Source organism: Cavia porcellus, unplaced genomic scaffold (genome assembly GCF_034190915.1).
Source record: "Cavia porcellus strain 051 isolate PalLab524CR breed Dunkin Hartley unplaced genomic scaffold, mCavPor4.1 scaffold_28, whole genome shotgun sequence".
NCBI classification, from domain to species: Eukaryota; Metazoa; Chordata; class Mammalia; order Rodentia; family Caviidae; genus Cavia; species Cavia porcellus.
The window spans coordinates 13,325,322-13,352,926 of NW_026947511.1; the positions used below are offsets into that span (position 1 = coordinate 13,325,322).

The window sequence follows — 27,605 nt, forward strand, 5'->3', positions numbered from 1 at the left end:
TTGGAAGTAATTTTGTAGACCCAGGCATCATAGTACTTTTATGGCAGATCACAAACAATTCAGCCCCCATGTGACATCTGTCTAGGTGACAATGCTCTTTGTTTTCAGTTCATTTAGAGCCCCCAAGTATTTGACGAATATGACCTGTCCTCTTGAGCAAGAGTTGCGACCTCCTGAATCTCAAGCTTTGGTCTTCCATGAGGTATTTACACCCCTCAGCAAAACACTGAAACTGTTAAGTCCCCAAAGTGCATTCTGGAATGACTTCGGAGAATGGCAGGGGATAGAAAAGACTACCTCTTGTGCCCTGATTGTAAGAGAAATTTTGACTAACTTACTTGTTTGTACTTTAGAGCCCACACTTCTGAGGGCTGATGGAATGTGGGTGAACTTGAGAAAGTTAAAGCCTTGAGCTGTGCTTTCATTTCAGCCTGTCATAAAATTATTTCTTAATAAGACATGTGGAGAAGACTCAACTGAACCGCTGTTCAATTTGACTGGGAAGATTTGCCAATTCTTAGTTTACCACAGCCTTGTCAAGATGAAAATCAATGCTTTGTGTTTTAATGCAACAGGAATCATGGTTAAAGGAAACATCTCTTAGGTCCATGCATGCTGATGTAAATGCACAGGCATGATTCTATTCTCTTCTAAACTCTTCTCCAATAAATGATGCTTCTCAGACTTTGGAAATGAAAAAAAAAAGCAAGAGGAGGATTTTACATTTTGGGAACAATTATTCCTAGAGATCCTGATGTCGTGGGCAGGGATAGAACTCAGAAGTCTGATTTTCTTAGGCACTCTAAGCCATTCTGATTTAAACTTGTTAGACTGGTCTTATAACAGCTCTATCATGTTGTAGTGTATTAGCGAAGGAAAAATTATTGTGTGGGAAACCTCAAGGGAAGGAGAGCAGAAAAAAATTTGTGTGAAAAAAGTCCATGTAACCCCTACAACTGGGCAATGTGGTCACTCCTGAATAGTTGAAGAAGTGATACAAGGTGCACCGAAATACCTTTGCAGCTAATCTATATACCTTCTTCTGGCTTTGGCTTTTGCCAAGTGAGTAATGTCTAGGCGAGACAGGAATCTAATACATCTTAATTCCTCCGTCACCATCATGAAGTTTTAGGTACACATCTAGTCAGACCTGATTGCCAAAACCCTCCTAAGCTAACACCTCATCCCCTAAGCTTTCCTTCCTTAGGTAGCCTGCTTCACGGCCTGAACATCTACCACTGTTATTCTCCATCTCTGATGTGGTATTCATTTCTCATCTGAAATTATTTCTCATTGACTATCTTATTTACAAAGCAAACGCATAGTCAGTTCAGTACTTGTCACTCCACCAATTAAAAGCTTTCTCCGTCTCATTAGAAGCTTGATCATTTTAGTAATATCTTTCATGATAACACATAGGGTTCTTCTGAGCATTGAAGATGATAGTCCATATATGCGGCTGGCGCACATTAGGCAATTAATTTTGTTAATAATATAGTGTCTAGAAAAATCTATAGGTCAGCTTTGCATCACTGAGATAAAATGTATAAGTCAATAACTTGAACATAGGTCTGTTTGGGCTTATGGTTCCAGGAGCTCAGTCATGGTCAATGGCTCCACTTTTTGATGCGTGATAAAGCATAATGTTACAACAGAGAAGGAATAGTAAAGAAAAGCCACTCATCTCATTGCAGCAGAGACAAACCAGCAGAGGAAAGGCTACAGTGTCAATGTGCCATCCAAAAACAGGACCCCCGTGACTTCATTTTCCTTCCACTAGGCAGCTGCTTCTAAAAGTCCCAGCATGCCTCACGAGGATTACAGTCTGGTAACACACAAGCCTTGGGGGACACTCCAGATCCAAATTGCAGCAAGGATTGAGGAAGAGGCCACTTGCCAGAGGTTTTCTTTCTGGGCAGGCAAAAATTTCTCCTTGGCTGTAGTCCTCATTCTATAAGAAACAACACGGCAGAGAGCATCCATTTCATATTGATTTTACCTGTGTTTTACAAAAATAAGAGCTTTAGTCATATGGCTTTCTAGAATGACATGCAAAATAAAACTTAGCATCTTTGAAACTTTATGGGCGCTAACTTTCTGAAAAGTAAAAAGTTTATATTAGTTATCAACTCGGGATAGATATACATATATATGACGTTACACAAAGAAAAGTCATTCTGAGACGTTGTCTTATAAGCCAAGCTGAAATGATTATATGGAAAATTGAAGGAAACCCTGAAACTGAAGAGTATCCCAAGCTGCCACCCATCTTCCCATTTTCTTCTATTCAGTAGAGAAGTTCTGGTATGGTTTTATTTTTTCACTGAGGACTGCACTACTCTTAAATAAACATGATTACAGACTAGAGGAGCTACAGACTGCTTCAGGTGCTAAAAATAAAATGGTTAAAATGGAGAGACTTCAATTAGATGTGGGCTGCTCAACAATTTTACTTCTAATTGCCTTGTGGTTATTCCACAACTAGGAATTGACCGTATTCTGTTTAAAGGAGATTGAAGGTCTCAGAAAAAATAAGAAATGAAATAGGATTTTTGTTACTAAATCCTGATCTCTAGAAAAATGAGTAAAGCTAATCATATTCCTACTCTAATATAAAAATGCAAACTCTTAAATTATGTCTCAGAAATTTCTTTTCAAAATATCCTGGTATGCAAGTCATGAAGTTTAAAGCAAGTTGTTTATTAGAATTAGTGTTTTAAACAAGACATTCACTTTTTTGTGAGAGATGGAAACAAATAGATCTTAATAAAATAAATGTATTTCCAGTTATTTCTTGGTTTTTGCATCATTTGTGAAAACAGCCTCAGTGCCGTAGGTATTAACCTGATAAGTCCTTAAATAGGTTTTAAATCTTTAGATACTTGCCACTGCTTTATCAACCAAAACAAATTCTGACTATTAATGTTTTATTTGGCTTATGATATTGAATTGAAAATATACAACAAACGATTTGGCAATTTTGTTTAAAAGCAAGAAGGTCATTTTTCATATTATGGTTGAGAAAACATTTTAAAAAGTGATGACATGAAAAGTATAACATAATGTACTTAATTGCACACATACAAATGCATACTGCTATGTATACATACCTGCAAAGCAAAAAAGTAAGAATCCTCTCGTGTCAACCTTCACCTGCAGAATAATTTTATCCAGCAGATGTTCAAAGTCTACCTATCAAAAACTGAATTTAAACACTGACGTATAGTTTTCTAAATTGCTATACCTCCCATTATTTCATTTTTAATTGGTGATATCTATTCATTTACCTCATACAATAATTAAAATTAAATCTTTCATCGTCTTTCATTCTTCATCCATGCAATCGATTTCTTAGTGAGTTGAGATTTTAAACTATGTATCTTTTTTTACTTGCATATTTCAGGCTTTCCGGCTTATTGAAATTATGGTACAACTAGAGTTCTTAATCCTTGTTCCCCAAATCCAGAATAATTTTCAGTGACAGCTTTTTATCGTAAATTCTACCTGGTTTCCCATCCTATAAAAAGAGATTAAAATATGAATGTTTTGGGCAGAAATGTGTATCACCTTTCTCTAATCATTAACAGTTCATTTATTTTTTTATTTTACCTCATTGTCCATTTCTCTCATATCATTGTCTCAGCTCCTACTTATTGTGAATAATATTTAATATTACTTAATATTTCAAGGTTAATATTAATATTTAATACCACGTTCATGTTTTGCTCCATTTGAAGAGCATTTGTGGACTCATTCAGAATTAAGGGCTTCATTTTTCTGATTGTATGTCGCTATTTAACAAACTGCTATCAAAACTTAGTGCCTCAAAAAACAACTACTTTATTACATTTCATAACTTTGTTGGTCAGAAATTTGGACAGGTTTCAACTGGCTGATTCTTCATCCTACTTGTGGACAGTTGGTGATATTCACCTGGATACTGGGCAGTGTTAAAGGAGAAACTTTGGAACTTTAGACAAAATAAATTTCAGAAAGTTTATTTGAGCAAAGAATGAGTCATCAATGGGGTAGCACTCGGCACCAAAAGAGCTTCAGAGATTTCTGCCCAGCAATGTGAGCGGTGAGCTTTTATAAGATAAACACAAGAGCAAAATGGAGAAATTTTCTGGTTGATCATTGCTAGGTGTTTGCCTTATTCGAGCCTGGCCTAACTGGTTGACTACTTGTGATTGGCTGAAACTCAGCTGTTTGTGATTGGTCAAAATCTGGCTGTTACTCTTAAAAAAATATGGTCTTAAATTAGGTTTTGGTTTATTTACTTAACTAAATTTGGTTATGGTTTGTGACAGAGGAATTTAAAGTACAGAGACAAATTTAGGCAAATAGTCACCTGTTTATTTAATTTAACAGGAGTTTTAAGGGTCTAACATTTCATTCACAAGCTGGGCACACCGAAGAAGGTGGAGAGGCAGGGCTCAGAGGAAACTTTCTCTTTCTCCATGCAATCTCAAGGTCTCTCCTCATGTTTCTCCAGCAACACAGGATGTTTTGCATGAAGCATCCTGACAGAATAATGTAAAAAGCTACTGGTCCTCTTCGAACCAGCTCAGAATAATAAGGTGAAACTTGATTTGCACTCAAAGTGGTCACAGTCCAGTGCAGATTTAACAGGAGGGAAATGGATCCCACATTTCAATGGTAGTCATGTTGAAGAATTTATGAACATTTCAAATCTATCACCATATTCTAAATCTTACATTAAACCCATGTCTGTACTAATGCTATTTCTGTATAATAAGCTATTTGTTTACATCACAGACTATGAGTCTTGAAGTAAAAAGCATGCTTTACTCATGTTTGTGCCCCTAGCTCCCAGACTGTGCATGGTTTATTTATATTCAGTTTTTCTTCACCCTGTTTGGAGGGACAGCTACTCAGGAGACTGTAGTTTAAATAGTTCTGTTGGACAGTACTTGTAAGTAACTTGGGTTGGTTTTGTTCAATTCTGTATAACATAGGGATTTTTTCATTTCAGTCCTACAGTAGTTTGTCTTTTAAACCTTGCTTTTAGCAACCATATCTCGTAATTTTCCCTCTCACTATCTTCTCAGTGACTCAAGGGTGTATGATATTAGAAGCATAAGAAGAAATTAGAAATTCTCTACTTTCTGATACCGATAACTAAAACAGACTCTGGAATCAGAGAATGAGAAGTTTTTAAGAATGTGATTAACTAACTTTAAAAGAAAATATCAGAAATGGAATAGGGCATATTTTGAAAGAAAGATTGGTTGCAGATAATTTAAGAATTGATGAATGATATAAGTACAATTTGATGAGTGTTCCTTCTTATATTTATTTCTAATCTTGCTCAAAGCACTTCCTTTGTTTCATCACACATAAAACAAGAAGGCCAAGTATGTTATAATAAAAAGTAATAATAACTTTTGTAGGACAATCAAAGAGAAATACTCTTAAGACACATAAGATATTTCCAAAAGTGTCAAGAATGGTTTTGATTGTGGATGAATGACTCTCCCTCTATCTCTCACCCGCTTCATTTTGACATAATGATAGCCCTTAATTCTGAAAGTTGAAGAGGGTTTTCTTTTTCCTCTCAGAGCTTTATCATGTCACTAATTTCATTGAAATAAAATTTACTTCATTTAAAAAAGTAATTCACAAAGAACTCTCCAGAAGGAGGGATCTAAACGTTACCCAAAGTTCATTCTTACAACTGGACAAGTGTGGAAATACTGTCATAACAAATAACACCTGAATTAACGTGAAAGATTAGGAAGAGAAATTTTTAAAAGACTAAAGAATTATTCTTTAATAATTTTACTTGTTAGTTTACTTTTTTCTTTTTTTGTACTGGGAATCAAACTCATGACTTTGCACTTGCCAGACAGGTGCTGTGCCACTGAGCTATATCTCTGACTCTCTTTAATAGTGATTTAGGAATTACTGTTAAAATTATTCTCACAAAGAAAATTAGGCTGAATTGGTGAATTAATTAAATGCATTTCTTTCTTAATAGGATTCAAATTATATATCGAATGGCTGAAAGGGTTATTGATATTTCTCATGTCTATAGGTTGAATATTTATACTCTCTAAATTCGTATCATAAATTCTTTATCTTCAACATGGTAATATTCGGAGTTGGGTCTTTGCAAAGTAACTAGGCTTAGATGAAACCACAAGAATGCATCACTTTGATGAATTTAGTGTTCTTGTAAACAGGAAGAGACATTTGAGTTCTCCCTCCCCTTCTCTCTGTCTCTCTCCTTCTGCTGTGTGAAGATTCCACAAAAAGACAGACACATGAAACTAGAAAATGTGTCTTCTCAATGAATCAAATATGCCCACACTTTCATCTTGGACTTGTGGCTCCCATAACTGTGAGAAACAAAGATCTGATTTTTAAACACCCAGCCTAGGGTATTTTGTTATAGCAATCTGAGCTAAAACATCCCGTTTTGTAGACATTAAAATTCAGACCCAGTTTTTTGTTTTTAGTTTTTATTGAGATTTTTAAAATAGAGTCAGGTACAAGGAAACATCACCATTATTATCCTTTTCTATATATTCTACACAGATGTCACATATTTACTTAAATTCTTGATTCATACTGATTTTTACTTTAGTCCTGATGTCTCTAAAACTTATATTCAGTATATTAAGAAATGCTGAGCATTTGTAGGCACACAGGTATGGTGGTCACAGTGAAGAGTAATTATGGTTTGTCTTGTTAGCACTGGGCTTTAAAAGAGAAGTGAGTGTATTCGACCCAGTTAAATGTATTTTAAAAAGTTATGCATGATTTTAATTAGTGTGTTTTATTAATGCATTCTTTCAGTGTACTTCTAGATATAATGTCTATTTAAATCACTCTATTGTTGATCATTTACTCAGCAGACATAAAAGATTAACTTTAGTTGTTTTTTAAAATTCCTTTTATATTATATAGAAAGCATATTTATATACTTCACCATATGATTCTTTTTTAAAAAGAAAAAGGAAAGTCTCTCATTTAACAGTTTTCCATTACACCATGAGAAACTAAATTTACTTTTTTCTAGAAAACAAAATCAGTGTTATATCTAGAAAAAAACAGTTATAGAAGAGGGTGCCAAAACTAAAATATCAGTAAAAAATAAATTCTATGCATTCAGGAAGTTACAGGTCACCATTTTTAACTGCCAGATATTATATCTCTGTTCTCTAATTCTATTGTTAGAGTTCTTTAGAGGAAGAGAATTGACAGTTTTTTATGTCTATATATATATATACACATCTGCATATGGTAGGATCAAAGTTAGGAGAGTCAACAAAGTCAGGCGTCACTGTGTTGCAGAGCTAGAGAATCCAGAAGTCTCTCAGCTTAGAAGACACAAGCTGTGTAGTACCAGACCAAATTCAAAAGCTTGGAAGCTCTCTGGAGAGTTGTCTATGTAAGTCTGTGTTGGAAGACTGAAGAAACTATTGACCAATGTACGAAGGTTATGGCGGCAAAGCACACACCCACTTAAGCTGACTAAAGCTGTTAAAAAAGAAGGCACACTTCCTCTTCCTGTTTTCTAATTCGTGGCTTTAGGCTTGTCAGTCAGGACACTGTACCGCCGAGCTGTAGCCCCCACCCCCTTTCCTTTCTCTTTTCTATTTCATTCAGACTAAAGCCCAGTGGTTGGTGTCACCCACAACTGGGTGAGCTGGGCCTTCACAGCAGGCAACACTGGAAACACCCTGCAGACACACCCAGAGCCCTGCCTGAGCTGTACTAACCCGCTAGGCACTTCTCACTCCAGCCCTTGGCATATCACAATTAACTGTTGTGAGTATTGGTATTGTTGCCCTATCTCCTCAGATTTTGAAAATCTCATACCTACGTATTATTGGATGCTGAATAAAGTCATAGATTTAAAAAATGTCATACACACTCTTACTAGTGATTCATGTTGATTCTCCTCCAACTGGTATTAGTTTTGGTATGAGCTTTTATGACAAAAATCCTTATAATAATTTGAAATACTTCTAGCCTGTTTCTCTTCTAATACATTTTACACCTTCTACTAATTCAGTCATCATTAAGCAGGTCTAAATGTTTTTGGAAACAAGAACTTTTGTCTTTACCTCAATATTTCCAAAATATATCTTACCACTTTAGTCTGAGCATTCAGTATTTTCCAGGAATATTTCAAGTGTTTCCTGTCTATTTAATGACAAAGCGTTACTAATTGTTGGCTTGAATTTAAAGACTAAAACAATCATCACTTGAAAAATTTCTTCCACTAATAATTAGGTCACCTTCTACTCTCCTAAGAATGACTACATTGTGCAGTCTTAAAAATTTTCTTCACAAAGAACCAAGAAGTGTCTGTTAATATGAATCTACCATCGTAACCAACAAATTTAAAAACTGGAGTGGAAATAAATCCCTCAAACTTGACAATTATTAGGAAAATACTAACTTGTTTGAATATTTTCTTGGTTTCTCTTTTAAAAACAGGAGGGCTGTTTTCTCTTTTAAAAACAGAAGTACTAAAACTTATGCCCCAAACTAAACGTAGCAAGACACAAATAACAGTGTAAGTGTTTTGGTTGTATCACCCTCCCTACACTGGTTGATGAGCTTTGGGGAAACAGATGGTGATGCCTGTACTGTTTGGTCACTGACACATCCAGTGTTATGCCAGCGTGGACCTGGATGGTATGAAGGGCTGCTCTGACCTGTGTCCCATTCATGTTAACATGGAAAATGAGATTGAGTCCATGAGAAACTATTTTCCATAACCTGAGTTCATCTCCAACAAAATTAATTCTAAGGTCATTACATTTCTATAGGGCCTGCTCTCAACTTGGAGTCAAGAACTAGAAATGGGAGTTTATGGACAAACAAATGAAAAGAGGAATCTGTTTGATTTAACAATGGGGCTGACTCTAAAAAGAATGAACTAAATTCCAGCTGAGGACTTAGGAGTGCTTTCCTTGCTTGTAGCCCTAACATTTTGTCTTCAGTTTCTGGGTTGAGTTATTTCCTCTGTACCCTTCTGTGGTGGACTGATAACTGGTGATCAGCTTATAACACCCAGCTGAGCTGAATCAGCATGGTGCTGGGTGTGGAAGGCCTACCTGAGAATTACTGCCAAAAGGATAAAAAAGAGAACTAGAGAGGGAGAAGAAGGCTGTCGAATTTCCTGGAGAAGTGTGCCACTCTGTCTTTCCTGATATAAACTCAGTTGTTGTCATTGGAGTAGCTGAGGACTTCTCTGTCTCTAAGCATGGCTGCTGTTTGGGGAGCTCTGGTCCTTACTCTGAGCATACCTTCCTGGCTTCTTTTCCTTGGGCTGCAGACACAGATCCTTCATTCTGTTGGTGCAGACTTTCTAGCTTCCACTACTGACCTTTGGGGTCTTCAAAGTGCTGATCCTTGAAACAGACTTGTATGAGACATTGTCGTGGGCTCTAAGGCCTCCAGTAGGACTTGATGGGGACATTTTCATGGGCTCTAGATCTTCAGCTGGACTAGTCCAGGATGTTGCCATGGGATTCAGGCCCTCACCTGAACTCTGGGTCTCTAGTATGTGGACAGGTCTCCTGTACTCTTTTGCACTTGTCTCTCTGGGTGAATATCATAAAATAATCCTATAAGTTATATGTCCTCTATTAATTCATTTTCATTGCAAACCTAGACTACAACATTGTCTATGTTACAAGCTCTGTTTTCTCTCTGTCTTCCTAGCTCAGGATGAACTAGAAGCTCTTTAAATGAGCATGCAGCATGATTGACCATTCTCAACAGCCAAGGCAGAATTTGATTATAATATATTGTGGTAAATAATTTACACTAGATTATGTTCAATATATTGTAGATAGAAATCTTTAGAGAAAATATAATAAAGTATAATATAACAGAGTTCTAACTCTCTTCCCTGTTTTCTAAATGCTCTTATCTAGGGGCTGGGTGTCTAACCCAGTGGCTGAGCATGCTCCAGGAATGTATGAGGCCCTGAGTTCAATTCCAAGCAACAAAACAAACACATAAATTAAAAAACAACAAATAGTCTAATCTACAAAGTAGGTAATAGTGAACTTCCTTGAAAATTTATTAAAAGATCAAATGGAAAACTCATTGGCTGTTCCTGAAACTTCATAATCGTTTCATAAATTATAGTTATCATAAAACATTGCTTCTCTATATGCCAACAAATATTTACTGAACATCTATTTTATATAAAGTCTAGAGGTAGAAGGAGTGTAATTTTTGCCCTCAAGATACTCTCAGGCTGTAAGGAGTAATATAATTAATTTATAGAAACACTAAACTCATGAGAAACCATGACAATTTTCAGGAGAACCATCTACCTCAGTCAACGATGAGAGAGAAAATGCGCTGGGGAATGCTGCCTAGAGGGGCTGCCTTAATAAACAAGGTTTTACTAGACAAGGAGGAGACTTGACCATAAGGAAGACAGAAGGAAAACACTGAACAGGTTGATAGATCAGAGAAAAATATATATGCCAGAAAGAGAGGGTTTGCAAAAAAAGTAATTTAGAATCTATAGGGAACTTTGTGTGATAGAAGTAGGAGGTTGAGTTTCATTTTGAAGGAAACTTGAGAGGCCCAGAAATTTTAAGGAAGGGTCAGGTAAGATAGGAGTTTACAAAAGGGGGGTTCTATTAGGGAGCTATTGCTCTAGCACATACTGGAGGAAGTGAGCTGGGCAGGGAGAGGGAAGGCTCAGATTGTTTTACAGAAATGCTTCACTTTTCATGGAATCAGCATGTTCTTATTTAGGTTCAATTTTTCAAGATTTAGAAATTTGTTCATTTTTTTCAATGAGGTTACAGATTTCTAAACTTTTTTCTTTTACTTAAGAATTTCCACAGTTTTATTCTTAGTGAGAACCTGCAAAAAGGGTATCTCAAAGGGATACTAAGATAATTTCTGTAAAAATAAAGAACAAAATAGAGAAACTGAACACAAGAAAATCTGCCATGTTATATTTTTTGCTTGTTTTAAACCAGTAACTTTTCAAAGAAGTTTCAACTTAAAGAAGGTGCTAACACTTGGCAAAACTGGTACTAAGAAGGCAAGAGGTAACTCATTTGTACTTAGCAGAAGTCCCTGAGAAAATTTAGAATTTTCCCAGAGTTGGTGGAGCTGGACCACCATGCCTGCGGTATCTCACAGATTTGGAGATAATGATCATGTCAGAATTTGGGCACTTACCAGACTGGGAAAGGTAACTTGAATTCTTCAGAAAAGGAATGGGAATGGTAATTAACTCTCTGCACAAGGACATCACAGTGTCTTTAAGACTTAGAACACACACTCACCCCTCATTCTCAGTGGGATAAAAAATCTTAAAAAGGGCTAAGGGCGATTTTACTTCCCACCACAGATAGGGTACAAAGCATCTAAAACTTTCAGGGTCACTTTCTCTAACGCAAGTAAGTGTTTTTGTCACACTCCATACTTTTATCTTTGCATTTACTTCCTGAGAAAAATGAATAACATTGCTTGCAGAACACAGGCACTGATGAATCACTTGGTCGTGGATTTTAATCACAGCAGAATGTTGATGAGAGATTCTAGCAGCATGATCACACCATAAAAAAACTGGGTAATAAATAAAGGGGAAAATTCAATTAAAAGACAAAAAAAAACCACACTAATTTCTACATAAGACAGAGTGTTTCTTGGGATTTTTATGGATAAGCGTTGTTAACCCTGCTTCTTACTGCCTTCTGTCCAATTCTGCTTTAAACAATATACCGCATTGTGCTTGGGTAAGGAGTTTGCCTCTTCTGTTTTTAACCTCTACTCTACTCTTGATAACCTTTGTGAGCATGTTGGATACCACGTTTGGTGCACTGCATTTCTGTGTGCAGATTTTTGTCTTGCTGATGTATTAGCATGTTTTTCTCTTTGACTTGAGAAAGCAGATTACAGTAAACTGTCTTGGACATTTACTTCTCAATAATCAGTTGTTTGTGGATTAACGGAAGATTTTTAGCCTGCCAAGCTAAGGAATACTGTTGTCACTCAGAACTTTCAAGCCATTCTTCAGAGATTATACATTTTATCTCATTTCTTCCCCCCTTTTTTTCTTTTGTCATTTCTCTCTTTCATGAACCCTAGAGAGATGTAAAGGTAGGTCTAATGGAGATGAGAAGACATAAGTAATGATAGCTTAAATAACTTGTCAATCAATAAATATAGTTCTGTATACTTGGAATTGCACACCTGTCCATTGACTACTGCTGCTATGAAGACAAGAAATTAGAACAGTTAATAAATATAGAGCAGGGTGAATTAGTGAGATTAAAAACTTTAAATTATTTTTAAAAACTATAGGCCAAGTATATAATATCTGCAGAGTAGTAATGAGGATTGAGTTGAATATAATTCTCTATAAAGATTGAAGATATAGCATAAATATGACAAGGCTTAAATCTGGAATTGGATTATCTCCTTCCCTCTAGTTACATAAAATACTTGCCCCTTTGAGATGATTCTGTTATTTAAATAGTGAAAACATTCAGAAAACATCTATCTATTCTATCTTTATCATCATAAATACACTATTATTTTGTAAAAATTAGTGAAAAATTTTAAGGTTTTCATTGCTATTGAGAGCAAATTAGTTCATGTTGAAAACTCTTTTACTATTATTTACTGGTACAAATTGACTTAATCTTTGGCTAGATTGAGATTATAGAGAATTTTAAAATTAAAACATTTCAGGCTAAGGACTAAACATGGAAATAAAGAAGTCAATTCACATACCACAAGTTCTTCAAACATTAATCAGATAAAATTTTATATAACTGCTATGAGTGATCTAAATATGTGTACTCTATTAACTATATATACATTTTTCCTAATTGATGGTTTTGAAGTTTCTCTTTTCCTAATTCTCACCTAAATTTGTGATCTGCTTACTTTGAGGAATGTCAGAATGCGGTGAACAAATACAAAGTCAGTTTGATGTGGGTCAAACTTAATGTCATTCTAAAGAGGCATCAGTTGATCAGCTTCCCTGTCATGACTGGGGACTTTGTTATCACTCATATCTTTTAAACACACAGCATCCCTTTCTTCCTCCTTATCCAGGCTGTCACCAAATCCTTTTACTTCTTGCCCAACAGCCTCTTAACCCTATCTCTTCTTCGGTCTCTTTTGCCCAAGCTCATACGCTGATTAGGCATTCTCTTAATGTTTTCTTTTTGTTTCTTTTAAACTTCTAGATTCTCCTTTCTCTGCCACTTGACTGCTAAAATTGTCTTTTGTTGGTGGAATTCACACTAAAGTATCTAAAGTTGTTTTTTCCTTTTAAATGAAATTGAAACCATCTATCTAATATCCTCCCAGGAGGCAGGAATAGATATGCACATTTAGTCTACCATGAGTCATCTTCCTAATAGGCTAAGAACGGTTTTATATATTTTTAATATGTGAATTAGAATCTAAAAATATGATATTAATTTTACTCATTTTAATTGGTTGCCTTACATACAGCAGTCACTTTATGTATGCGTTGCTATGTAACCATTAAAACTTGTCAGATGATTACCACCATCTTTCAACATCAGGAGCTTCATGCAGGTAATGTATGTTACCTGCATGATTCACATCATGCTGCCTCCTACTAACAGTTACTCATCTTTTTTGCCACAGTGCTTGTTTCTTTCATTTGCTTGTAGTTGGACAAATTAATTTTTCCTGGCTCCAGAATCTCACCAAGAATTCCTAAAAGCGGTGAGTTGACCTAGAATATGGATCCTAACTCAAGAATGGTCTCTTAGACACCCTGCAGTAAAGCTCTCAGCTGCTGGCACTGTGGAGAATTGAAAATTATTTTCTTTCTCAGCTAGACCTTATCTTTTTTTTTTTTACTTTCGGTTAGTTCATATTAATTGTTCCTTTACATTTAGAGGCAGGAGGTAAAATGTGACATAAAGAAGCTTGTGAAAGAAGACAGTGGTGAATTTAGGCTGTCTGAAAAGGCAGATGTGAGAGTAGCCCCAGACACCACGGGAACTGAATAGGCTTCCATGAAACGGCAGTGAATTAAGCATGAGAATGACTTAGAAATGGCTTAGAGAGCTTCAGATAATCTCCAAGATTTAGGCTTTCCAAATTTATTTCTTTTTCATCTTTACTTATTAATTTGTTGAGATTAATCATACGATTTTACTTTCAGTTAATCTTAACAGGATTGTGTGAGTTTTGTGTTGTTATATTTTGTTTTTAATATATGTACTATATAACTTACACAGGTTACATAATTTGCTAACATTGATTGTTAGTAGTAGATAAAAAGGGAAAATTGAACTCAAAACTCTCTGGCCTCAAAAGTCAAGGCTAGTTACCATTACATAAATTGTTTTCCTCATGCTTTCTATATATTTTCTATGTGTCTCTGTGGATAAGAGAATGAATTAGAAATAAACCCTAAACCAATAAATCTATAGAAGAAAAAGAGAGGTGAACAAAAGAAAGAAAATGATCTATGTGGTAAAGATTTGTCTTAGTGGAACAAACCCAAGATTCTTATTCTATTGGATGATTATAAAATTATTTTTATCCTTTGTTCCACACTAGAGAAATATTCAGGAACAACACACACAAACACACACATGTGTGTGTGCACACACACATACACATGCACACACCATGAAGTTTTTACACGAGCAAGAGGCAGTGTGGTGAGGAAAGTGGACAAATGATACAATCATATTAAGTAATATTCACCTTAAAAATGTTCAAGTACAATTGTAAAGAAGCTTACAATACATTAAACTAAAAGAGCAAGTTGTAAAATAATGAATTCTGCACAATTTTCTTTCTAGAAAAACAAGCATATAAAAGCACCCGATGTGACCTGAGTGCTGGCTCACATGTGTTTGAAGAACGTATTCCACAGGTTATTGGAGGGGATATGACTGGATAGGGGAAGAGACCGGTGATTAGCCTTGGCTTTGTGCACCTCTGAATTGCGTTGTTCCACAGGCCTGGATAAGCATCAGTTCCTCTTGCAATCTGCAAGACATCAAAATGAAGAGAATTGGGAATTGTTTTTTAAATGAAGTAAACCCTAGTATATTGGGTTGTGAGACTGTGGTTTAGTAATCAAATATTAGAGCATAAGAAATGACAAATGTGACTGGTAATTTGTAGGGATAATTTAGAATAGAATGGGATTTTTTTTCAGAAAATTAAGAAATGTTTACTATTATACATGCCATAATTGCGGGGGGGGGGGACTACAAACGAGAAGGAAAAACAGTATTTGTTGACTATAATTAATGTCAGGCCCTGTGTTCAGAATGTTGTAAGGTGATATCATGTTTTCAATACAGCAGACACCCCTACAAAGTAGGCATTGTTTTTTCTATTTTACAGAGAAGGAAGTGACTCAGAGATGCCTGTGTCATGCTCACAATCAGTGACAGAGCCAGGAGCCAAACCTTACCCACTTGGGCATCAAACTCATGCTGTCTTTGCTTTGTGCCACTATGGTTGGAGCTATGCCACACATGCTAATTAAATCAAAACATCAAAATTACGAAGTATTTGAAAAAGCATAAACATACAGTTTTCTTTAAGATGATATGTACCCATGATCTAGGTTGCTTCTCCAAAGAGTACGAACATCAACTGCAGGAGAAATCTGTACTCCTGTAGCTACTTCAACTGGAATATTTTTTTCTGAAATTTTGCTATTAAGGAATTTATATTAGGGCATAGTTTAGTTTTTTAGTCTAGAAAAGAATGACATCTGACACTTATTTAGCATTTTCTAGTAGCACAGTAAATATAATCTTATCTTGATTCACTAGAATAGGGATTCATCTCCTATTTTCCAAAACAAAAAGTGATTGCAAGAATGAATACATTTTCCATAAGTTGTACATCCAATACTGCCGGGAGAGCACATGTAATTTCAGAACTTCGCCTAGAGGATTGTGAAAAAAAATATGAATAAACTTTTCTTTTCCTTAAATTTGTTTTCGAAATAAGTTCATCAGTTTAATTAAAGTGTATCTTTTAAAAAATGTGTGCATTTTACTGATGAAAAATCTGTTGTGGGCTCTTCTGCCAAGATATCATGTTTCCAAAATGATAGAGAAATTGAAAATATAGTATAGAAGATTAAAAAAATATAATTCTTGTTCAACCAAACAACAGCAAGCAATAGTTGGTTTTCAAAATATTTCTCATCCTTTAGAAACTTGTCTTCAGCTCCAAATGCAGAATTTTCCTTCAGTATTATTACTTTTATAGTAGTATTTAGAGATTTTACATATTGGTTGTATTGTTTCTATTAACTAAGACATCTGTATTCAGAATAATCCTCCATAAAACAGCATGCTTCAAAAAATAAATGAATTTTCCTCATCAGTTGTCAAGCTGACTCTTCTATCAATGAAATCGTAAACCCTTCCATCTCTAATGAAACATTTATCCTGTGTGACCTGAAATGTCATTCAAGTATTTATCCGAAGAGGTAACTCTACCCAGAGACTGATCAGAAGAAGGCCATCATGTATGGCTGTTGGCACACGCTGCTTGAGAGAATGTTTAGCTTGCTATCTGCATGTGATCTCCCAAAAGGATGGAAGTTTCTTGTTCTGCTCTACTGCCTGCCAGCTCTGCAGAACAGTGCCTGACACTTGTTTGCTGAAGAAATGAATAATTCTCACTCACCCATTCCAGACTGAGAAAAGTGCAGGAGGCAGACAGGGGAAAGTCTGAATGATAAATGCATAAGGGAAGAACCAATATGTGGGGTGGTGGTCACAGAAGGAGGGTGACAGCGGCTTAAAAAGAGTTTCTGTCAGGAAAGCACTCCGACCTAGGCATTTTTCCACCTGAACACTGAACACCACATCCCTGATTTGACAACTTGTGATTTAATTTGAAGTCAACTATGGCCCCTGTGTTTTCGCTTGTCATGAATGCAGATAGAAGGGATAAAACTAAAGATCCAACCTACACTAAGCAGAATACACCTGGGAAATAAGCTGGTGGGGGAGGGTATTTTACTTTCAAATTTCAAGCCACAGCTATGCCACTTTAATCTAAACAGAGACACAATGATCCCACTTAGAAGCTTCTATTAAAACGACAGTGTTGAATCATCCTCTTGCAAATAACTCATTATCTAACCCATGTTGCTTTGCCTGTATTGTCTTGGACATTTGAAAGTTATGCTAAATGCTGTATCTGTCAAGACTTGTGTGGTCCTACACATATGATGTATAGGATGCATTCATTACTTGTCTAAAATATATTAATGATAGAGAAGTTTGAGTTATACATCTGTGTTTAGTCTTTCTCCACTTCTGTCTACTTTGCAATTGTATTATTAAAGTGTTGGTGATTTTTTAAATCTTCTTTTACTTCTGTTTCTAAGCTTTACAAACAACAGGATTATCTTGTCCTTTCATGGGTTCTTTTATGCTTTGATTGCAGTGTTTGTTAACGAGCTCTGTTTCTGCTCCTGCCCTGCCTCTTATGGCTTGTGTCCCTTCATTTTAACTTGGGAGTGTGTGTGTGTGTGTGTGTGTGTGTGTGTGTGTGTGTGTTAAACATAAAACTGAAGTTTTAATTGCTATTGTTTGTCTCGTTTGATACCCTGACTACAATATTTTGCAAAAACACATTACTCCTTATCTTTTTTGTGTCAATGCCTTTTCAGTTGTACTGTTCAGGGCACTAGGTGAAAGGCATAGAGACTTTCTTTTTATTCCATACATTCTTTCCAGCTACAAATGTGATGCATGGAAGTATAAATTTGAACATAAGTCTTGTAAGAGGACAATTGTACCTTTGTATATGATTAATTTTAACATTTCATAATAAATCACAGCTGAGTATTTATTGCATAAATATGGTTTTATTTTCCTCGTTATTATGTTATCCAAGATACATAGTTGGGGTGTTGCTCATAAAGGTTTTAAAACATGAAGTTTCAATTGTGAAAGTAATTTCATAGCTACCATTTGATTTCAGCATTAGAGATACAGAATGCTGTATTTTTGGCCTAATAACTAGAACATTCTTGGTCTACAAAAGTGAACAGAGAAGGTACTGAATTCTGACCCACTAAGAAGATACTGTATCTTTTTAATAATAATGACAATGTCTTCCCCACAAATGTAAGTTCTGTGAACATGTTGTGTTATCAGAACTTTTCTAAAGAAAACGTTCTGTCCTCACAAAGATGGGAAAAAATTTTTTAAGAGTTTCCTTAACACATCCAAAATTATCCTTGTCTAACTACATAATGGTAGATAAATATAAAATTATTAAAATAATTATTGACTGCAAAAATAATCCTTATTTGTTGAAAAATTATTTTAAAAGATGACAGGAACCCTGTCTCCCTGCTGTAACTTTTTCCAGGTCTTATAGTGTAATAATTTGGTGAATGTCTGTCTCAAGAAAATTTCATTTAGAAGGAAGATAAGGTAGACTAAGAAAAAATTAGAACAACCCGGAAACAAAAAAAAATCAAGTTATTGTTAAGCTGGCAACTCTTTCATAAAGAATGCTTAAAACCCACTAATATCGCTGAACTCATATATTTTCCTGCTTCTCCCTTCTTGCAGAATGGATTATTTCAAATAACCTAGTCATAAAATTGTAGAGCCATCTTCCCCTGCACGCCTCCGACTCTGTCCATCCAACTTGTTGTATCTTTGCAATTATTCGTCCTTGAACAGTTCCCTTTGTCCTCTACATTGCCTTCCTAGTTCAGATGTCATATTTTACTTGAATGGCTATATGAGCTTTTTCATAACTTCGTCTGCCTCTAGCTTTTCCCTGCCCCATCATTGCTATATATTTACAGCCAGATTAGTTTTCTTAGAACACCATTCTTTCTGTATTATTTCTCTAATTCATTTTAAGTTTTATTGAAGCATGATTTATATACTATAAACGTGCCTACTTGAAGTGTATAATTCGATGATTTGTAGTCATTTACAGAGTTGTATTACCATTGCTACATCCAGTTTTAGAACACGGTTATCACCCTTAAAGGACTCCTCATGTGTATGTGTATCTCCTTCCTGCTTCTGTTACGCCTGGCAAATGCTAATCTATGGATATCTAATTGCTGTAGCATGAGTTATAGAACAGAAGATTCTAACCCCATTTTTTGAAAATTGTATGAAAATTGTTTCATAAACTTTTGATGGTTCAACACAATCTGCTGAATCCATTTTAAACTTTCCAGCCTGATACTGATTTTTATTACCCACAGCCTCAAGAATCCATCAAAATTCACACAGTGCATTACTTTTCACTATTTTCTATCACTTTGTGTCAATTGTTACAATTGATTTCCACTGTATGCTATTCTTTCATATTAAAGCTAGTTGTTAAATTGACAACACTATTTTTCCTCATTCCTTGATGTTTAAATCCTATCCCTTTATTCAGTGTCATCATGTCTGAGCAGCCTTCCTCTCTCCTTTTTGTATATCTATAGGTTTCAATCTCCTTATGATAGGTTCTATTTTGCATTATAATTATTTCTGAAAAAGCCTTATCTCCATCATAGATTTAAACATCTTTTAAAAGGAGGATTTTATTATGTTTAACTGAGTCTTATTTCTATTTTTTAATGGATAAGTAAATGAGTAATATCACATGTAACTGTCCCTCTAGGTTTAATAGTAAGCTATTTTGTGATAGTCGAACAGACTGAACTATCTAAATCCAAATCCCAGGAACTTTGCTTGTTTAAGCAGCACAAAGATTCATTAATTCTTCATGAGGACAGTTCAACCACCTTTTATCAAGAGGGAGTTAGTCCGATTAACATGTGTTTTTCTTTTATCAGAAGGCCAAGTAAGAGTCTTATCTGTTGTTTTCTAACAGCATAGTGACTGTTTTTGAACATAGGGATCAAAGAGCTTTGCTTCCTCAGTCCAAACCAATATTTCAAAAGTTGAACGTGAGGAATACTACATTTGAACATGATTTCCTTAAATATAAATCCTAAATATTATTCACAACTACTCATCTGACATTTTGAAATAATGGCAAGACAAAAGTCTTATATTTCCAGGTAATTGTGAATGTGTCCATTGGCTAATCAGAACTTTTTCTTTTAGCAACATTTGGAAAATAGTCACTCTTGAGTCATCTCTTTTCATTAGGATTTGTGTTTTTTAATGCTTTTCTAGAAATATCCTAATAAACTTTCCAAAGAACAAAGTTGTTTTTTTTTTTTTTTCCTTTGTTCTTGACAAAAGATGCTTATAGGAGAACCTGACAAGCAAACCTATTACATTGTGACTCCAGGAATTTGCCAGCATGGGAAAGTCTTTTCAAAAGTGAGGTGGAAATTCAGGACAAAACAGAGAGATTTAAAGCAGGGTGATCTGGAGAATGACAAAAAGATCAGAGTGGTGTGGAGAGGATTATGGAAGAAAGAAGAAAAAGAGAGATGAGATGAAGAAGAGGGTAAAGTCTTTCCATAGATTTAAATAAGCTTTAGTCAATTATCTAAACTTTCAAGGGAATTATCTGCACCACACATCTAAATTTGTTGAGGTTCCTCCATTGTAGCCAGTATCTGGTTAAGGTTTGCACAGTAAACTTGCTTTCTTGTGCCATGAGTGGTTTACAAGTGGAAAAGGCTCAGTCAAATCTTCAAAGTAAATCTGTGTTCACCAAAGCAATTCGAGGTCTGTTTACAACTTTTCCATCTGTCTCGTAGACTGTCTCCAAGGATGCGAACTTTGAACATTGCATCTCCTGTTTGAATATGGAGCTCATTTTGTCAAAAGCCCCAAGAGTGTCCCACGTCTCACAGTTTTAATCAATACTGTGATAAGGATTTCAGAAAATAAAAGCAACGCATAGATACATTTGACTTGAAAAGTTGAATAACTAAACCGATCTGCAAAAATATTTCTTGACTGCTCAGGAAAATCATTCAAAGTGTGGTAAATAATTTTATTCTGTGTATTTTAATGTGGCTAAGAAACGAGATATTCAGGAAAAATTTAAAAGTGAAGCATTATGATAGACTATGAATTGAAAGCAGTATCTAGGAAGAAGAACGTGGCAAAGATGGAGGAGATGCAGGAACAGTGGAAAATTCATGAGAGTAATTACTCCAGGCAGGGAAGATGAATCTTTGAGTTTGGCTGTTACTGCTTGTAGCTTGTTGGTGGCTATGTCAGAACTGAGCAGAGGTTATTTAGATATTCTGTATCATAATCACAGAAACCTTTCTCATTTCACAGTCAGATATTTTGGAACACAAACATGCACACACATGCGCATGCATGCACACACACACAGACACACACAGACACACACAGACACACACAGACACACACAGACACACACAGACACACAGACACACACACACACACACACACACACACACAACCCGGAGTGAAAATGGAATTACTGGGAGGAAACTACTTTGTAGCTACCTGATGAAGCAATAGAAATGACACAACTTCCATTGATCTGCTGGGGAGTAAAGTGGATGGCTACCCTTTGATCTTTTATCCTCGAAATTGGTGCCCCAGGAGCAGTTTTGTTAAACCTGACACATCTCGAATTTGCCTTTTTTAAAATGCAAATTTAGCAGCTAGTGGTTTTATCTTTCCAGCACCTACATTTCCACATTCAGAAGCAACTTTTAATGAGCCCATCGTCAAGTGCTTTAAAACGTGTGACATTTGATTTTTAACAGTTTCAGTAGGAAACCTTCCCCAATGCAGAATGCACACTTATAAAACAAATATAACTTGGAAACAATAAATATGGGATCTCTGTGATGCAGGAGACATATTTTGACAGGCAACAACACTAAGAACCACCAAGAAGTTTTATTGAAAATATTTAAAATAACCAATAACCTGAATAAAGAAATCTCTTCTATGGAAACAATATGTATAATTGTTTTTTAAAGAAACCCACAGCCATTTTGATTTGAATTTTTACACATAAGGTTGATTGAATAATTTTTAGGATTTTAGTTTTAGTTTTAGTTATTTTACCTTAGAAGATAAACTTCAGGCTCAGTGCGTTTTAAAAATTGGTTGTTTTTGCAGAAGCTAATTTAACTTTAATGTGTTGGTTGTATTTCCTTCCTCAATTATTAATTATTGAAGATTAATGAGCTCAAACTAGACCTTTTCTGCATGTAATCCATCTGCCCTTCCTCCTTCAACCTAACAGGAAAGCCAGCTGAAAGAGATCATAATCCTTTCATTTATTTATTTTTGTAACACTGTAGTTTATGCCACTGGGAATGTTTAGTATGTAAGGCTGCAATAAAATCCTTGAGAACAGATACGAAGCACAGAGAAATTAAGCAAGTTTTCTTGGGTGAACGAATCAACTACAGTGTGCGATATTGTATAACACCTATCAAAGCAGGAGTTCCTTCATTAGCCACTTCTTATCTCTAAGTCTTATTAATTATATTAAATCTTACTGAAAGAAGCAAGTTTTTCTTGGGTTTGCCTTGGTAGAGATTTTACCTGCATTATAGATATATAAGTAATTTTTTTTTTGTCTTGTTTTATTTTTTGGAATGGTAGGATTGGAACCCAGTGTCTTGGACATGCTAGACAAGCACTGTATCACTGAGCTATGCCTCTCAGTTATTCTCTGATCAGTTATTCCCTATTTATTTATATCAATGCTTTTTGACATATATACTTTCACAACTTTTACAATTTAATGATAATTTTTGAAGTTTATTAAAAATCCAGTATAGTGATTCACTTTAAGTGGCCTGCAAATTATTTATGTATAGTCCTAAGCCAATATTTTGGTTTTTGTAATAGTTACATCTAATATGTTCAGAAATTAGGAGGGCCCCATAATTATGCAATTTGAATAGAAGATTTTTGAATTTTCCACCAAAAATATCTAAAAAAGTTTTTCAAAGAGAGGCCAGATTTCATTATCTATTACATAATTTGAATGACGAATTACACAAAATATATAAAGTAAAGGCTCAAGTCTGTAATCCCAAGACTATGAGAACCGGAGGCAGAAATTTCACAAGTTCAAGTCCCTTCTGGCAACTTATAAACTATCTCAAAATATAAAAAATATAGCCATTTCTTAGCCATTATTAGTGGACAGGAAATCAACAGAAAGAAGATTAAAGAAAAGAAGGATCTATGTATGATCTTAAAGTGACTACCCATGAATTTCTCATTAGTTGCAAAAGAAAAAATATTAACTGTACTTGGAGATAAAGCACCGCTTTGATCAGGTGGTCGAGGTCAGTCACACTGACAAGAGGCTGGTGACCAGAATGTGCCTCCCAATGTGGGTGGGACGTGGGCAGAATGCAGCACACATAATTATTATGTTCTTTAGTTTTCTTTAATCTAAAGAGTTCCACAGTTTTATTTTATTACACACTTCATGGCATTTTTGAAATAAACCCATCAAGCATATCATAAACTGCTCTTCCTCTTGTATTTGTCTACGCTTCCTCATAAGATCCCGTTTGTTCATCCCTTTAGAAACAGTCCATCAAGGACACTGCATTCTTCTCACTAATAATCAAAAATGTTTCATGTATATATTTTTAAAACCTAGTCTGTCCCATGATATTCTTAACAATTTCACCCTACTTCCAATAGAATATCATGGGAGCATCTAAAAGAATTTGAATGGACAGACTAGGTTTTAAAAACGTATACATGGAATAATTTTGATTTAATGGCTGTACTGAGGTTTTATAAAGTATACACTGAATTTTTATGAAATGAAAGTATGATTTTTATAGTACATTATTTTATGAGTCAGAAAATAGTAAATCTTATATATTACAACCATTCATATTTTATATATTGTAGGGTAGTTATATAACTTTATGTAAATTATAATTATAGTAAATTATATATCACTTATTGCACGAAATAATATGTATTAGTGATGTACAGTATAAAATATAGAATCTATGTTTTACACATTATGTATTATATAGTTATATATTAAGATTGAGCATGAAAATTTTCTGTGTTATTCTTGAACTTCTGAAAGCCTGAAATTGTTTAAAAGTGTTTTTAAAATATGATACAACTACTACATTATTATTTGGCATTTAAAGTATACACACATATGTGTGTGTTTCTATTTTTATTCATTAATTCTGATTCAGTTTTAATTATAAAATAATTTGAGACTTGCCTGTCTGTTTCATAGTAGATACCAATTAAATATTTGTCTTCTGGGTGCAAATTATTCTCATTCTACAGCTCCTTTATCTGATTCTCATCTATTTTTTTCTGCTAATCCTTAAAGAGCTTGTATTCATTCCTGTCTTACGTCACTTTATTGTCATGGAGATTCAATATACGGCACCCACAGTTTAAGAGAGGAGAGTTTATTTTGATTCACTGTTCCAGTGGATTCGTTCCATAGCTGACAGGTGCAAAGACAGAAATGGCGTGGTGGAATGGCCAGCCCTAGGGGAAAGCTGCTCACGTCATCATTGTAGAAAGCAGAGACGGAATGTAGGAGGTAGGGAGGTAAATATACTCTTTCAGACCTCACTGCCAATGACCCACCTCTGACCAAGCCCACCTCCTAACAAGTCATTATTAGTAGACTAATGAGTTGATGAGTGTGACATTTCCATGATCCAGTCAGTCACCTTCCAAACACATGAGGCTCTCTAGGAACACCCCAGATTTAAATAATAAAAACCCCTCAGATGTTTTATCTTGCAGACACTGCAGTGTTCTCACTTGTGCAAGCATTTAAAACTCATTACTAATTACTTCACTACTTATAATGCCTCTGAGATCTTTGTCATCCACCTATTTAAATACATTTATTTCAGATCTAGATTTTAATTCACTGGAAAAGTACAAGTTCAGTGTAAGGGTCTAGTGAAAGTCTTGTTTGTCTCCCTACAGATGCATGCTTCTAACAGCTTTGAAAAAAATGTGTAGGCTTAGAAAGAGTCCAGGCTTTTTGAGTTTATCCATTAAATGGATGAAAACAGATAGAACTGACATAAAGGAAGGAAGAGGATTTGTGGACAACTGCTATTGACAAAAGAGCAGGGAGGGGCCTGAAAAAAAGGAACAATGAATGCCTAAGATTCATCAGATACTCTGATAACAAGGAGCAGGAGACAGAGCCCGTCTTTGTAGTATGCATGGTAGATGCCTACCTGTATGACATCCCTGGTGGGTATCTACTAACTCTAGACCTCATAGGAAAGGAGTTAGCAGATCGTTTGCCAAGAGGAACGAGAATGCAATTTTCCAAAAGTAATCCATGTGAAAAATTGTCTAAAAAATCAGTTTAAAAAAATCAAAATTTTAGGCCCCACTTTCATGTACACTGAATTACAAAGTCTCTTCAATTAGACTTTTGAATCTTTGATTTTACAAAGTTCCCTAGATGATTCCTCCTGGAAATACTGCTTTGGTGGTTAAGCTTCACTGTGTAAATTTGCTTAGCTGAGGGGAGTGGTGGAAAACTTCTTGGTGCTCTGGGTAGGTCATGAAGGCATGACCTCAGGTCTTACTCTCTTGTACTGCAACCCTGCTCTGCTTCCTGGCCTCCATAAACTAAGCAGCTTTACTCTACCACCACCTTTCACCACGATGCGCCTGTCGTGGAGCCAATCAAACATGGACTACATACTCTGAACCTGTGAGCCAAATTTAATCTCCTTCTTTAAGTTGTGCACGTCTAGTATTATGTACCAGTGGCTTAAAAGTTAAATTATACACTACTGAGCACACAAATTTCAAGAAAATTTTAAAAAATATTTAAGGTAAATTGAGAAGTGTAGATATATGTTATTATAGTTCAATTTTGGGTAAAATTTTAAGTAAATAGCAATATTAATATATGATCTATTCTCTAGTCTTCCGGTATTCACAAAACTCCTTACTGATTTTATGGTAAAAATTAATATGCCACAGAAATTATTTGGGGTATTTTTCTTTTTTCTTTTTTTTTTTTTGGTCTTTTTCCTTTTTATTGGTACCAGGGATCGAACTCCCTACTGCCTGCTTGCAAGGCAGGCGCTTATGCCGCTGAGCTAAATCCCCAGCCTGAGCTAAATCCCCAGCTTATTTGGGGTATTTTTCAATGTACGGTATATTCATTGTAATACCTTTCTATAATTTGAAAAGCACTGAATTCAGAAATACATCTGATGCCAAGGTATTTAGATAAGGATTTATGTGCCTATAAGTAGCTTAATAAGGATAGCTAATATGTATTCAAATTAACTATGATTCTATAGAAATCCATTATCACATTTAGTACTTGCAATAACTTTTCAGGTTGGTTTTGCAGTATTAACATTTGCCATTTTAGGGTAAAAAAAGTGAAGCTTCAGGAATTTAAATAACTCAAATGTTCAAGGGCACAAAGTTTATTAAATGACAGAGCAAGATTTCAAACTTAGGCCATCTGACTGCCTGGTACGCATGTTAAACATGCTATTAGCTCCCGTGCTATGGGCACTCTCCATGGTGTGTTAAGAATGTAATACCGCAGAGGATCTTGGGAGTTCAGAAGGTGGCCATGACACTTGGGGCTCTCCTCCTTCCTGAGGCTCACAGTGCAGAGCAAGAGTGATTTCAGAAAGATCAAGGAGCTTTTCAGAGACACCAAATAATGTCATCTGGAATGTCACTAGGTTAGTGCTGAAAGAAAGCAAGACTTAAGTGAAGATTATTAAGAGGGGCAAAAAACAAAAATATCAAGAGTAAACGAAGGCATTGAGCCAGTACTTAAATGATGATTGAAGATGCTAAAGAAGCAAAAACAATGGGAAGAATAAAAACTGCACACAAAAGGGGATAGAAAAATGCAAGAGAAAGAAATTAAAGCTACGGAGTCAACAGGAATCAAAATCAAATGGAAATGACAAAACAAATGAAGAAGACAAGTTATCCATAGCACACGCTGCCTTGTCATTGACTGTAGGCTTGATGATTTGATGGCCTTAAGGTTATTAACAAACTTCATAAACAGATATAGTGATGTTATATAGAAAACCAAAGAGCTCTGCTTACTGTGCAATTTTACTTGGCAAGCCATGGAGGCCTGGTGAAAAAGAACATAGGTGACAATGACAAAGTGTAGGTCACCTGGGAGGATGTCTATCTAGGACTGAGCATATATACTGAAGCGATTACATGAGTCAAAGACTAATGTGATTGGAAGATTGGCAGATCATAACCATTACAAGGGATTCATGTATAAACAAGAATCTGATTACAGGATTGATCATGCCTAGCTCCCACTTGGAAACTTTGTGAAAAGATGAATAGTCATAAAGTTCTGGCAGCTCATCAAATATTTGAGATTATTCTGGAATACCTGGAAAGACGACCTTGGAAGAAACATTTGTTACTATCTTACCCCAATGGAAAGGGGCTGTTTCCACAGACAAAGCCTGTGATGGGTCTTCCAGGGCTGCAGGCAGATGGGACAGTGAGCAGAAATGCAGCAGGAATGAACCAAATCGCCACATCCAGAGGAACCACAGGATGAAGAGACACAGAGTCTGCAGTGACTCCACTTGGGTTTCTTTGAGCTTCAGTCACTGTAAAGGGAAGGGACAAGTGAAGTACTTCCCTGAACAGTCAGATTGA

At 35.4% G+C, this 27,605-nt stretch overlaps 1 pseudogene; it reads left to right on the forward strand.

The window, feature by feature from the left end:
- Positions 1-139: 139 nt before the first annotated feature.
- On the forward strand, positions 140-27,605 carry LOC111757947 (tRNA methyltransferase 10 homolog A-like; annotated as a pseudogene).